The sequence below is a fragment of the Rhinatrema bivittatum genome, chromosome 1 (genome assembly GCF_901001135.1).
Source record: "Rhinatrema bivittatum chromosome 1, aRhiBiv1.1, whole genome shotgun sequence".
NCBI lineage: Eukaryota > Metazoa > Chordata > Amphibia > Gymnophiona > Rhinatrematidae > Rhinatrema > Rhinatrema bivittatum.
In genome coordinates this window covers 447555121-447570327 of record NC_042615.1, presented here as the reverse complement: position 1 = coordinate 447570327, position 15207 = coordinate 447555121, and positions in this window count along the sequence as shown.

Genomic DNA, 15207 nt, shown 5'->3' with positions numbered 1-15207 from the left:
AATAAAAAGGGTTTATTGCTATGTTGGTCAAGTTGATGAATGCTCCCTTGACTGAAGGAGGAAGATTGCAGCAGAGATACTAGAGTTGAAGAGGGCAGGCTGGCTTTGACCCTAGGGAACAACTGATGCAGAGAGTCTCATGAAGATAAGCCCTGGAGAGGATTTGGCTGAGCAGCAGTCATAGTTAAAAAAAAACAAAACCTGACACTGCTGACAGAGACCTCTTCCTGGGACAAGAGCTACTGCCGTAAAAAAAAAAAAAAAAAATCCTACAGCTCCTGTTAACACTGCTTTTGTCTGCACACTGCAGCCCTATACCTCTGCTGTGTTTGTTTGATTTACTCAATAAAAAATTGTTTCTTACAAAAAATAAGTTCCTGTAGAGCTTTTATATTTTGTATTATTTTGTATTGTGGTGTTTTAAATTATAATTAAAAATAGAAAGTTCAATTTAGTGGGAAAAGTTCAGGCTAATGTGGAAAATGTATTGATAATGTGGAATATGTCATTAGTGACATCATGAGATTATGCTAGAAACATCGACACCATAAGTGTGGTAGGCTCATAGGCAGGTGCATTAGAGAAGTCCTATCCAGGGAAACATGTCATTAGCTTCCCTGGTTATGAATAAATTGGTTAGTGCAGGTATAGAAAAAGTAGTCAAAGCACAGAGCCAAATTCAAAATTAATAAAACTCAGATGCCATCAACAATACTAAAAATTAAGAAATATTAAGATGTTTAAAAATAAAATAAAAAGGGACTGCATGAACAATTGGACCAGCAGTAACCAGAAAGCCCATGCTACTATTTGAAAGGATGACATCATCAAAAGTATTGATATCTATATTAAAGAAAGTAGGAGACAGTGAAGGGAAGAGTTCAGTTAGGAGCTGGCTTGCAATGAGGAAAAAAGTGCTCAACACTACTTTGAATTACAAGGCCTAAAAGTTTAGGGAAACAGCTAATTTAAAAAAAATAGCTTTATAGTGAGTAGTGTATGGATGAATAGAGTATGTATTGGTTTTTTTTTTTAATTTAATTTAGACAAAAACTTTAACATTTCTGAGATTTATTGGAGAGTTGGCTTGACTAGTAGGACAACTCTAGAAAGTATGGTAATTAATTAAACTGACTGAAAATAGAGAGAGAGTGAGAGAGAAAAGCTGAAGATATACAAAGCAATTCTTTTCAACTTATAGTTGGGAGAATAATTATTATTTGTTTTATTAGTTAAATATTTATCAGTACCAATTAGTAGGGATGTGCAGCAGGGACGGATTCGTCTCATTCGGTATTCATATTCGTGGGGAGCCAAATCCGTTGCATCCATTCTCGGGGGACCCCGATCCATTCATTAGTTACGTATGTATTTGTTTCCCATAAAAACCCCATCCCAACCCTTTAAATTCAATTAACTACAACACCCCACTCTCCTGACCCCCCCAAGACTTACCAAAAGTCCCTGGTGGTCCAGTGGGGGTCCTGGCGCAATCTCCTGCACTCGGGCTGTTGGCTTCCATTGCTCGGCTCCTGTCACATGGTAGGAGCAATGGACAGCCGGCGCCATCTTGTGGGGGTCCTGGCGCCATCTTGTGGGGGTCCTGGCGCAATCTCCTGCACTCAGGCTGTTGGTGCCATTGGTCGGCTCCTGTCACATGGTAGGAGCAATGGACGGCTGGCACCATCTTGTGCTCCTACCATGTGACAGGGGCCGACCAAGGGCACCGGTAGCCCCTGTGACATAGTAAGGGCAAAGGCTATCGCCGCCATTTTGAATACTGGCAGCCGACGGCCCGAGTGCAGGAGATCGCTCCAGGACCCCCGCTAGACCACCAGGGACGTTTGGCAAGTCTTGGGGGGGGGTCAGGAGGGTGGGGGGTTTATTCGTTAGATACTTTGTATTCGTGGGGGTTCGCCATAAGTTTCATGACCCTACGAATACAACGAATAGGGACATATACATTACGGATTGCCAATATGTCGAAAACGAATGCACACCCCTACCAGTTAGCTTACACCATTTTATACCTAGGGTACTCACTGACTCAGTATACCGAAGTTACAGAGCTGTGATAAGGAGATACATTTTTAAGTTGTTTAAAGAATAGTCTTAAAGAAGAGAAGAAAAAAGAAGGAAGAAAAGAAAGAGATTTAACACTGGCCAGCAACAAGAAGAAAGAAGAAAATTTAAAAACAGATAAGTGCATGCACTATAAATTTTTACTTAATCGGGCCCGACCTCAGTACAGAATATATAGACTGAGAATAGCAAATAAGGAAAAGGGAGAAAGAAAGAAATTGCATCAGTTATAATCCTCAATTCTATAAAGAAAGAGCATAATACAAAAGTAATATTTTGAATTGAATAATATTGATAAAGATGTATATTGAATATAATTAAGATACGATATGTATCTGATAGCTTTTTGCTAACAGAGGTCCAATTTTTGTTGGTTTATTTAAATTTTCTTAGAATGGATATCTGCAATTGAATAGTCATAAAAGGAAAATATATTTATGAGAATATCTGTTATAAACTTTCACATGTATGATTGTTACAAAATGTTATGGGTTAGAATGAATATCAGTCAAACTTTGAACATAATAAAAAAAATATAAATAAACATTGGTATTTCTTTTAAAACCTTTTTAAGGATTTATTCTTTCATATTATCCTTGCCTCCCCTCTGAACCTGAGAGAACTTGTTGGGTGGGTTTCAGACCCCTATCCTTTCTTTTGGGTGACCTAACTGGGAGGAAGGCATTGTAGCTGTCACCTGAGTAACAACATAGGGTTCTATAGTGGCTTAGCATCTACAATATTTTAACAACAACTATAAAGTGGGAAAGAATCTTCAGCCTAGGGTGACAGGTTACATTTACCCCACTGGGCCTCTTATAAGATCACTGCAGGATGGGTTGTATGGCAGTAGAAAATGTTACTTGGTGAGGCTGCCACAAGATGGGGTCCTCTTCTGAACATCTTGCATTGGATGATATTTGAACTGTGCGCTGCTTGAGCAGCAGAAGAGAAGTGCGCCACATCGCAGACGGTTGCGACTGATTCAACTCACATCATGTGCTGCCCTACTCTCCTCTCCAGGCCTACTCGCGGCTGGTGCTAGGCGCTATTGCCAGATACCTCCAGATTCTCAAGGCTCCTCATGGCAGCCGGGACGCTCACTCACGCCGGGACTCCGGGACGCCACTCACTCACTCACGCCTGGACGCCGGGACACCAGTCACGCCAACTCCGGGCCGACTCCGCCGACTCCGGGCCTTCCTAGATACGCGTGCCACCAGGCCTCCCTTTGAAGGCTCAATGGCAGGAATCTAAGGGGCGTCCCCAACTGATGACCTGAGGAGAACAGTTGGGAGGCCAATATCCTTGATAAAGAGCTTATCAGGCAGTTCCATGCCACACATCCTCGAAAACCCAAACCCCCAGGGGGGGTTCTTAAGAGGAGGGGTACTGTTATGAACATCGGTTGCAGATGGATGCGACTGATTCAACTCACGTCATGTGCTTCCCTACTATCCTCTCCGGGCCTACTCGCGGCTGGGGCTAGGCGCTACTGCGCATACCTCCAGGTTCTCAAGGCTCCTCGTGGCAGCCAGGACGCCGCCGCCACCCATGCCGACTCTGGGCCTTCCTAGGCACTCGCGCACCACCGGGCCTCCCTTTGAAGGCTCAATGGTGGGAACCTCAGGGGCGTCCCCGACTGATGACATCACAAGGTTGGGATTCTTAAGCACCGTTTTTGCCCTTTTCTAACTGACTTGGCAACGAGTCCCTTCGTTACTGGTGCTTGCTCCTGTCTCCTCAGACAGTGGTTCCTGAATCAGATCTACCTGCGACTCTGGACTCTTGCTTGGGTACCCACTCCTCGGTGGCCTGCTTGCGCTCTAGTGGGAGACCTTGTCTCCAGGCTTCCCCTGCTCCTCAGGCTAGCCCTGCGCCTTCCAGAGGTCCTGCCTGCTGGCCTCCCTGCTCCTCGGAGTTGTCCCTCGAACTGCCTTACTGCTTTGGAGACTCGACTCTGTGCTTCCTCGCTCCTCAGGGCAGTGCCTACACCAGTGACTGTACCTGCGCTTCCCTGCTCCTTGGGGCAGTGCCTATGTTCTACACCAGTGGTCGAGTCCCTGTTGTTGGACCTCCTGGCTGGGCGCCCTCTGATGCTCCCGGGGCGGGCCCTCCTGGGGCTCTTGGGCATAATCTGGCCCATGGTCCGGATGCTGAATGGTGGAATGCTAGCAGAGGTGCGGGACAGGGTTGGGGTCCCGGGGATGGCTGGGGTCCGTACTTCTTTGTGTGCTCTCAGGGTCCCTCGCAGTCTTGGTATGGGGGTCTGTCTGGGTGGTTCCATGCTCCTTCGGTCCCCCCTTGGGGTGTCACCTCTGGTCCATGGAGGGGAGCGCAGGCCTTGGCCCCTTCAGGTAGTGGGCCCCGGGGTGGGCATTACTTCTTTGAAGGGCCACAGACTAGTCCGGGCGGTTTTGGGTCTGCTGGTCCTGTGGCTGCTGCTACTTCTCTGTATCCGCAGCTTATTCCGGGGGACAAGCTGGATGAGGGTCTGGGACCTTCGCGCTGAGAGGAGTGGTGTAACGATCTTGTCTCTGCAGCTACCAACATCCCCGTGCCTGTGGGATCGCCGGCAGGCATGAGTGGTCCGGCTAGTGGACAGAGGGCATCCAGTTCCGTGGTTCCTGCTCACTGTTGACTCCGGTAGTGCCGGTGGTCTGCTTGGTGAGTTACCGATGTTTGGAGGGGCATGTCATTCTGCCTTTCATTGGCGCAAGCGATGTGTCCTCTGTGTCTCCGGCTGCAATTTTGGAGCCCGTCAATGCTAGTACTGTGGCTCCTAAGAAGCAGGATAGGTTTCGGCAAAATAAAAAGCACTCCCATTCCAGATCTGCCGACTCTTCTTCTTTCTCTTCTTCTTTGTCCTCGTCTGACTCGTCCATGGCTTCGGTGCGGGGCGTCGGTCCTGGGGGGGGGGGGGGGGGAGCGGCCGGAAAGGTCCAGGAAAGGGATGCTCCCGCTCTTGTCAGCCTAATGGAGCTGTGGCTGGATGTTCCGAAAGCTCTCCATCGGAAGATCAGGCAGCGGAAGTACATAGATATCTTCACGCTGCTTGAGGGTCATCCGGGGAGGAAGAAGGCAAAGAAAAGTCGGCATGGGGGTGAAAGGCCACAAGGGGGGATCACTGGGTGGCGCGTAATGTGTTAAATTGGATCTGTTCCTTCCTTCGATTGGCCAGTGTTGTAGAACGCTATCTTGGATGCCAGTCGGATATACGAGGGATGGTCGTGGCTCAATTATGATGAGCGCTTCCGTGACCTAATGGAGGAAAATAAGTACATGGCATGGGGGACCAGGGATGTTGGCTTGTGTTTGACCCAGATGGGTGCTAAAGTAGGGTCTTCAACGTCCTCAGATGCGGGCAGGTCCGCTGGTGTCTCTGGTGGGCGGGTCTTTCTGTCCGGGGCGGGCTCAGCGGGTGGCAATCGAGTGGGAGTTGCCTTCCCCGACGTGTGTTGGAAGTACAATCGCTCAGCATGCAATTTTCCTGATTTCAAGTTTAAGCATGCTTGTTCCGGTTGCAGACAGGGCCAACCCGTTGCCAAGTGTCCAAAGCGAGTGGGGGGTGGGATCGGGGGTGGGGTCGTCCCTAAGAACCCTCCTAAGTGAAGTTTCGAGTGTAGCTCCTACCCCGTCCATTCAGATGCCATGCTGTCATGGCTGGGTAGGTATCCTAAAGTGGAAGTTGCTAGTTTGTTGCGGGATGGTTTTGTACAAGGTTTTCATATCCCCTTTGAGGGTCCGCTGGGGGTGGTCAGTGGTCAAAATTGTCCGTCGGTTCTTAATTGGCTCACGTGGTCCTGGCCAAATTGCAAAGTGAGATTGCTTTGGGATGGATTGGGGGTCCTTTCCCGGTTCCTCCGATAGATGATATGGTTTTCTCCCCTTTGGCAGTATTACCGAAGAGGGAGCCGGGTAAGTTCCGGTTGATTCGCAACCCTTCCTTCCCAGAGGGTAAGTCGGTTAATGATTACATTCCGAGTGATCTCTGTTCGGTGCGATACATGTCCTTCGTGTCGGCAGTGGCCATGGTTCGTCGTTGTGGCGTGGGGGCCTTGATGGCCATGGTGGACATCAAGTCAGCCTTCAGGCTTCTCCCAATCTACCCTGAATGCTTTCTGTTACTAGGTTTTCGATTTCAGGATGAGTTCTACTATGATAGATGCCTGCCTATGGGATGTTCCATCGCGTGTGCCTATTTCAAAGCCTTCAGCACCGTTTGTACATTGGGTGGTGGCGGTACGATCCGGGATTGCTACCCTTGTTCATTACCTGGACGACTTCATGTTCATGGGTGAGGCAGCTTCGGCATCATGTGTGCAGTTGTTGCAGTGTTTCCAGAGTACGGCGGCAGAATTTGCTGCTGGCAAGACGGAGGGTCCTTGGACTTGTTTGTCTTTCTTGGGCATTGAGTTGGACTCAGTCGAGATGACTTCGCGGCTGCTGGCTACCAAGGTAGCGGCGTTATGAGTTCTTGTATCCCAGGCAGTGTGGGCCAAGAAGATGACACTGCGTCAGATGCAGTCGTTGGTGAGGAGTCTTAACTTTGCTTGTCGCGTGATCCCTCTGGCTAGGGTATTCATCCGTAGACTGAGTCATAGTATGTCTGGATTGCGGAAAAGCAGACATCGGATTCGCATTACTCGGTGGTTGCTTGAGCACTTATTGATCTAGGACTGCTTCTTGGCTGATTTCAATGGCTGCTCATTGTGGAAAGGGGAGGCGGTATCTAATCATGAAGTAGAGCTCTACACTGATGCGGCTGGTGTGGTGGGGTTTGGATCCTATTTTAGGGGCTCCTGGTGTGCAAATGTCTGGCCTGCAGATTGGTGGGAGATGGGTGTCACCAGGAGCATTACCTTCTTGGAACTGTTTCCGATTGTGGTCTCCATTGTCCTTTGGGGTTCGCGTTTGCGGGACCGAAAGGTTTTCTTTTGGTGCGATAATTTGGGAGTGGTGGAGGTAATCAACAAACGGGCTAAGTGTCTCCTGATTTCGGAATTGCTGCGTGAGTTTGTGCTGCATTGCATGGGGATGAACATTACAGTATGGGCCAGGCATGTCCCAGGTGTGGCTAACTCTATCACTGATTCTCTTTCTCGTTGTAAGTGGACCTTATTTCGAATCTGCAGGGAGTGTTGGTGCCGTCTTTCCTCTGGAGCTTCGGCACCCGGAAGCATGGATGCTGCTCTGGGCATCGCTAGCTCCATCCACTTGGAACTGCTATGTGAAGTCTGCACACAAGCTGGTATCCTTCTTGGCAAGTCAGGGTTGGCATTGGGGCCCGGTCTCTGATGAGTTGCTGGTGAGGTTCGTAGAGACGGCGAGTGGGTCAGGTTATTCCAGGTTGGCAGAGTACAGGCAGCTAACTGGATTTTCCTTCTTTATGAGGGCCCATGGTTGGGGATTTCCAGTGGGGGATTTCTGATCCAGCAGTTGCTGGCGGATTGGGCTCGTGGTTCTCTCCCGGTGGGTGACAAATGCCTGCCTATTACTCAGGGTATTCTGTGACAATTATGGGATGTATTGTCCAGGATTTGTGACAACGAGTTTGAGTGTTGTCTGTTCCAGCTGGCCTTTGTCTGGGCATTTTTTGGTGCTTTTTGAGTGAGCCAGTTGGTGGCGCGGGCGACTAATGGGTCTGATGCGTCCGGGCTTCTATTCAAGCATGTGTTGTGGAGTCGGTTGTTTTGTTTATTCATAAATCCAAGATGGATCAGCTAGGCAGAGGGTCTTCAGTGGTGCTGCATCCTGTACCAGGACTGCGTACTTGCCCTGTAGCGAACAGCACAGCCTACGGGCGTATTCGTCTGGTGGGCGGGGTTCATTTTCTGGTGCACCAGGATTTGAAGCCACTGATGAAGTACCAGTTCGAGGCTGTGTTGCGTGGATGTTTGGCGGTGCTGGGGTTGGACTCTACAAGATTTGGGACTCACTCATGTCAAATTGGGGCTGCCACCTCTGCAGCACTCTCTGGTCTCTCAAGTGATGTGATCCAGCATATTGGCAGGTAGAAGTCGAATGCTTTCACCAGGTATGTGCACAAAGGGTCTCCGTAATTGCACAGGATATTAACATTTCTCTCCTTGCAGGTGCGGTCCCCCGGGAGTTAATCGTATAGATTGTGAGACACTTCTATGTAGCCTGGGCCTTTTCTCACGCTCAAGAAAGTCCTTATGGTACAAATCTGGACTTTGGGGAGCGTGGGGGTGTCCTTTTGTTGGTTGGGGCAGCAGGGGATGTCTTGGAGGGAACTGTTATGGTGTTTGCGACGGGGGCTAGATTGTCTCAGTCCCCCAGATATTTTGATTATTCACCTCGGGGGGAATGATTGGGGAAAGATGTCTGGATGACGGTTCGTTGGAATGGTGTGAGAGATCTGTGGTGGGTTTCTCTTCTGCTTCTGGCCACTGTCCTCTGTTGGTCCGACATTATTCTACGTCCTGTAGCGATCAAGCAAAAGATTTGGCACTGTTGTTGCGCCAAGGCCAATCAACAGATCGGTTCTTGGTTGACTTTGATAGGGGGGGTTCCATATATGCCATGACTGGTCCTGGGAGTTGGTTAAAGGGTTCTTCCGGGGGGATGGTGTGCATCTTTCTTTTATTGGTTTGGATTTGTTCTTGAATTTGCTGCAGGAGGCCATGGAATGTATTCTCCACAGGAGTCCTGGCTGCATCTTTGGGGGTCGCAGGTAATTCTTACCTGCACCTGTGGCGGGTAGCCTGAGCCGATTGGTGGAGGGTTGTGCTTTGGTAACTGGTGGCTGACCTGATGGGGGCAGGTCAGTGGTCCCTAGCCAAACAATTGGGTGCAGTTGTTAGGGATGTGCAGAGCAAAAGTTTATGTTCATAAGTCCATAAGTCGAAAGGGGGTCCCATTTGCGGTCAATATGGACATATGGAGAATTCCATAAGTTGAGTCTATGTCCATATGTGCAAATAAAAATTTAAACCCCTCACCCTCCTTAATCCCCCCCCCAAGACTTACCAAAACTCCCTGGTGGTCCAGCGGGGTCAGGACGCCATTTCTGACCTCCTTTGCAAGGAGCACGTGACGTCAGCGTCACGTTGGAGTGACGCGGCGTCACGTGATTCCCCGCGCGTTCGCTCCGGGATCCTCGTTCGACCCAAAAGGAACTTTTGGCCAGCTTGGGGGTGTCAGGAGGCCCCCTCAAGCTGGCCAAAAGTTCCTTTTGGGTCAAACAAGGGTCCCGGAGTGAACCCGCGGGGAATCACGTGACGTCGGCGCCACATCGGAGTGACGCGGCGTCACGTGATTCCCCACGGGTTCGCTCCGGGATCCTCGTTCGACCCAAAAGGAACTTTTGACCAGCTTGGGGGTGTCAGGAGGCCCCCCCAAGCTGGCCAAAAGTTCCTTTTGGGTCGAACGAGGGTCCCGGAGCGAACCTGCGGGGAATCACGTGATGCCGCGTCACTCCGACGTGGCGCCGACGTCACGTGCTCCTCGCAAAGGAGTTCAGAAATGGCGTCCTGACTCCTCGCTGGACCATCAGGGAGTTGTGGTAAATCTTTGGGGGGGATTAAGGAAGGTGAGGGGTTTAAATTTTTATTTTGGATCAACAATCGCAATTTCCAATGTATTCAACATAGCTATGTTGAATAAGTTGGAAATCCGATCGTTTTTGCCTCATCACTTTTTTAAGTTAAAAAAAAAAAAAAGTAGCGTTTTACATTTAAGTTCAAAACGAATGCACACCCCTAGCAGTTGTGGCTGGTACGGCTCCTTGCTGGACGGTGGTGGGGGGTCAATTTATTCGGCTCCTTGCTTGATGGCGGCAGGAGTCGTGGGGGACATGAGAAAGGTGGGCGCTTCATACAGGCTGGGATAGCCTGGGTTGCCCATCTTGCTGGCTTGTGGCGGATGGGTGCAAATGGGGGAATTCAAGATTATATATGTATGGCTCTGGCTCCAGAGTGTTTAATAAAGCTGCGGCCTGTTGACTCCCAAATCTGTGTTGTGTATTATGTGGTTGTAAAGGGACAGGCTTGGGCAGAAGCGTCAGTCCTGGCTGCCCATATTATAGATTTCTGTAGCTGGATACATGGTACCTGTAGTGCTAATAGTAAGTGAGCAGTTTGTTTTGGTGGTGTTGGTTGGGGGGGGGGGGGAGGGGGGGAATTATAATAACCTGCTCTCAAAATATACTAAAAAGCACATTCTTTAAGTTTTGTTAGCACAAAATATTTTTAAGTCCATTACTAAGTCTTTTTATTACAAAAATAATAAATTGCCAGAATAAAACAATGTTAATCCTACTGTAATGTTTCAAACACAGCAAACCAATTAAGCATAGAGTCATCTAGTAAAATGTTTAAAAGAAACATTTTCCTGGAAGAAAAGTAAATGGGAAACTATATGAAAACAGATAATGAGCAACCAGTATTCAATCAGATAATGGTCAATTTATCTTATCTCTTCTGCTAAAATATTTATTGTCTTTTTGAACAATAGGCAAGCATGGAAATCAATCAGTGCTGAACTAACAAGGCTTCTATGTGCCAGGATTTGTGAACCATTCAAAATTGCTAGATCATAACAGTCCACATTTCCGAAAACAGCTTGCCCTTTTACATATCAGCATGTGCCAGTCATCAATTCCCTTGTCAAATGCATTCCATCTGATAATGAGTGAATTAGTAACAATTATGAACCTGTTTGGTGCATCTCTAACAAAATCCAAAATTCATTTATATTCATTATGTCAAAATAAATAAATATAAAAATAGGTGTCCAAATGGAAAATGGCCACCCTGGTGTTCACATCCGGCAGGATGCAATATTTATTATTTCAGTTTGCTGCCTGCAAATGTCTTCTTTTCTATTCTGTGTTTGCTTTAATGATGCACTCTGGAATTGTTCAGTTGGTAGTAAATCTTTCATAGCTTTGTCTTTTTTTCTTTACGATAAGGTTGTTGTGTTTTTTTTAAGTACTCATTGAAACTTAGATTTGTCTTCATGAATCTGCAACTGTTTCTAGCCTTAGTGCTGCATTGTTCTACATTTATAGTCCCATTTTTTCATCGCATAATCTCTTCTTTTTGCATTTTAGTTTATATTCTCATATTTCTTTTGAGTATAATTCTTCCCTTTCTTCCTTTCTTTTTTCAGAGTCCTAGCTTATACTTATTCCTTCCCTGGTTCTATTTTGGTTTTTTTTATTTTGAGATCCTTTGTTCCATTCCAGGTCATTTTACTTTTACTCCGATTCTTATGATTCTGCTCATTTCCTCCTGTCCATGCTTTCTTCTTAAACTCCATTTTGACCTTCTATTTTGTATAATTGTATATGTTTTATTCTGTTTCTGTTTCAGCTGTTTGTTTAATACCTTTATCAGGTTATGATGCTTATTTCAGGGGTGCTCAAACCAATCTTTGCCCCCCAACCCCCAGCCAGTCAGGTTGCCAGGATATCTCTAATGAATATGCATGAAATGTATTTGCATGTACTTCATGTATGCAAATATTTCTCATGCATATTCGTTAGGGCTATCCTGAAAACCTGACTTGTTTGGTGGGGGGGGGGGGGAGGGGGCTGAGGACCAGTTTGAGTGCATCTGGTTTATTTTACTGTTTCTTTTTCTAGCTACTCAATTCAGTTTCTTCACTTACTAAAACTGTGATTAAAAATGCCTTAATGTACATGTCATTAAAATGTGATGTGTATACTGAAACTATAGTTCAACAAAATAAGTGCAGGTAATGTTGCATAGTCCATATAGATATTCAAAGAAATAATTATTTTATTGTTATTACTACACAGACGGCACCTCCAATGTTGTCATCAATATATTGCAATGGGTCCACCGACACGGACCTGTCCCTCCTGACACAGCCTCGGTGAAACATGGGTCCGTGTCGGGGGACCCATTGCAATATATTGATGACAACATTGGAGCTGCCGTCTGTGTAGTAATAACAATAAAAGAATTATTTCTTTGAATGCCTGTATGGACTATGCAACATTACCTGCACTTATTTTGTTGAACTATAATTTCTGAGTGCAGTCTTGCTCTTGTGTTCCTTTGTGTATACTGAAACACCATTTATTGGGCAATGCATACAATTTTAACGTGTATGTGAAAAACAAATTAGTCTCCATAGCAATTGAACACTATTAGGGGTAAATTTTCAAAACCTTATGTGCATAAATCTGGGGATTTACGTGCATGGCCGGGCATAGGGGCGCCGGGCCAATTTTCAAAGGCTCAGCCACGCGCGTAAATCCCCGGGGCTTCGGGGAAGGGTGGGGAGGGGGCGGGGCATTCCAGGGGCAGGGCGGGTGTGGCTAGAGGCACCCAGTACAGCGGCCATTTACCACTGTGTCGGGGGATCGTGTGCCAGCAGGGTGCCAGCACGCACAACTTCCTCCTGCTCCAAGGCAGGAGCAAATGGTAAAACAAGCATTTGAGGGGGGGGGGGCGGTTAGGATAGGGCTAGGGGGCGGGAAGGTTAGGGGAAGGGGTAGGAAGGTTAATTTAGGGGGTAGAGAAGCTCCCTCCCAGGTCGCTCCTAAATTGGAGCGGACTGGGAGAGAACTGTGGAAGGCCACGGGCATCGGTGCGTGCAGGTTGCACAAATGAGCACCCCCTTGCGTGCGCCGACCCCCGATTTTATAACATGCACGCACCTGCGCATGCATGTTATAAAATCACGTGTCCATGTGTGTGCGCTGTGTAGCACGCGCACATGGACACGCACACACAAGTTTTTATAACCTACCCCTTAGTGTGCATGGTAAACCATGAAACTGTAGCTTTAATGCACTAATAGTGCTTTCGTGCTAAATAATATGTACATGCTAAACTGAGCATGTGCAGGCCTCTTTTCCTCATGGCTGAGAATCATTGATGCAAACCCTGTATAAAAGTAAACCTGGTACATGGGGATGGTTGTCAGTGATGAGGACAGAAATGGGAAAGCATCTGGACCCTAGAGGAGAAGGTAAAAGAAGAGAAGTGACTTCTAGGAGAGCAAAAACCAAACCAAAAGCATGTGCCTCAGCAGTTCATCAAGAAAGACAAGGATTGGCTTCAGAAAGTGTCTGGGCTTACCTTAGCAAATTAATTCTGTTGATGTCAGAGAGGGAAATCTGCCAATCCTTAGTCAAAACATCATGGGCATCTGTTCAGCATACCTTCTGTAGACAGACTAACTATAGCAATAACAGAAATGGTCATTGCTATACACCAGCAAAGCAAGTTGAGACAATTGCCAGCAACATTGCCTGACCTAATCCTGAAGCTACTTCCATCTTTTTATGGTGTCCGCTCCATCTTCCCCATACAAGAACAGTCATCTAAGAGGGCCACAGACCAAAGGTGAAAAGGCTGGAGATGGGTATACAAACTTGGATGGGAAGAAGATGCCTAGTGAACATTCTTCCTAGAGCTCACGCAAGATTTTCTGGGAAGGACTTATGGCTCAACTGCTGCAACCTTTTCTCCACTGGAACACCTGTCTTGCAGACTGTTCATATTATCTGAGACTATGCAGGGTAACCCATGCAATACAATGTTTTAGCATAATTATGACATTTGATTTCAACTTGTAAGATGGGCTTTCATTTGTACTAGCTACAGCATTGTGACTTCACTGACTTATAGACTGTCAGTGTAGAACAATGATTGAAAAATAGTTTTCACTGGAGGATATCAGGTTTGAAAAGCCAGTTTTTCATCCTAATAAATATGAACATTTTCTGGAAGTGCTCAAGTAGTTATTAGAGATGTGAATCGTGTGATCGATCGTCTTAAAGATCGATTTCGGCTGGGGGGGAGGGAATCGGATCGTCGCGGTTTCGTTTTTTTAAATATCATGTAAATCGTAAATCGGGGGAGGGCGGGAAAACCGGCACACTAAAACATCCCTAAAACCCACCCCGACCCTTTAAAATAAATCCCCCACCCTCCCGAACCCCCCCAAAATGCCTTAAATTACCTGGGGTCCAGAGGGGGGGTCCCGGTGTGATCTTTTACTCTCGGGCCTCCGGTGCGTTGTAGAAATGGCGCCGGCGCTACCTTTGCCCTGTCATATGACAGGGCAAAGTTAGCGCCGGCGCCATTTTGTTTTTTGTCCCCCGACGTCAGGAGCGTAGGAGATCGCTCCCGGCTGGGGAAGGGCCTGAGATGTGGAGGGGGGAGAGAGAAAGAAAGAGACTCTGTAAGTAGCACCATAGTAAGCAGCTATTTATGCTACCTAGGAGGCCCACCTAGTAACTTGAGGTGAGGTTTAGGTAGTAGTGTAGGGGTTAGGGGCCACTTTGACATGCAGAGTGAGATGTACGAACAGAACAGTGTACTCTTGTGAAGATTTGATGGAGTGTGGAAAGTCACACAACATTGAGATTTGTACAATGTTCTCTCAACCTAGCATGATGTTGCCCAGGTAGAGAGTCCATCAAGCTAGGTTGAGAGAACATTGTACAAATCTTTCTCTCTCTCTCCAGTGGTGAAATGAGCACTTTGCAGGTAGGAAAATTCAATTATCAATGTATTACCACAAAGTATGAAAGGTTAACACACCCTAACAGAGGTTCTGAGGCTCCCACCACACATTTAAAGCATCAGGAAAAAAAAAATAAAAGTCTCAGCAAATGGGGAAGTTGAGCTGGGGTCAATGCTGACCTTCCTGTCTTAACCCAGTGCCATCAGTCAAGGCAGCCCTGACTCACCGAAAATGTAAAAAAAAAAAAAATACCCACATGCAATAGGCCTGGCCCCTGTTTCCAAAGTACAAAAGTAAAATGTGGCACAACCCTCAGTTCCCCCATCCCTAAGTGACATTGATGGCCCCCCTCCCCCACCCCCAAGTGTCAGTGACAGCCCCTCCCCTCCCACACCTCTGAAGTGACATTGATGTCCTCTCCCCAAATGACATTGCACGTGGCCTGAGTCTGATTCCTGGACCTTTCTCCAGTCACATGGTTGGGACAAGGCCAGGTTGGCACTATTTTGGAAAATGTCACTGGCACTGGCACTTGGAGGATAGGAGGTGGGGGTATGGACTGTCGGGGCCATCCCTCTCACTTGAGAGGTTGGGAGAGGGGAAGAGGTGCCATCAATGTCACGGGGGAGGGGGAGGAGTCCATCGCTCTTATGG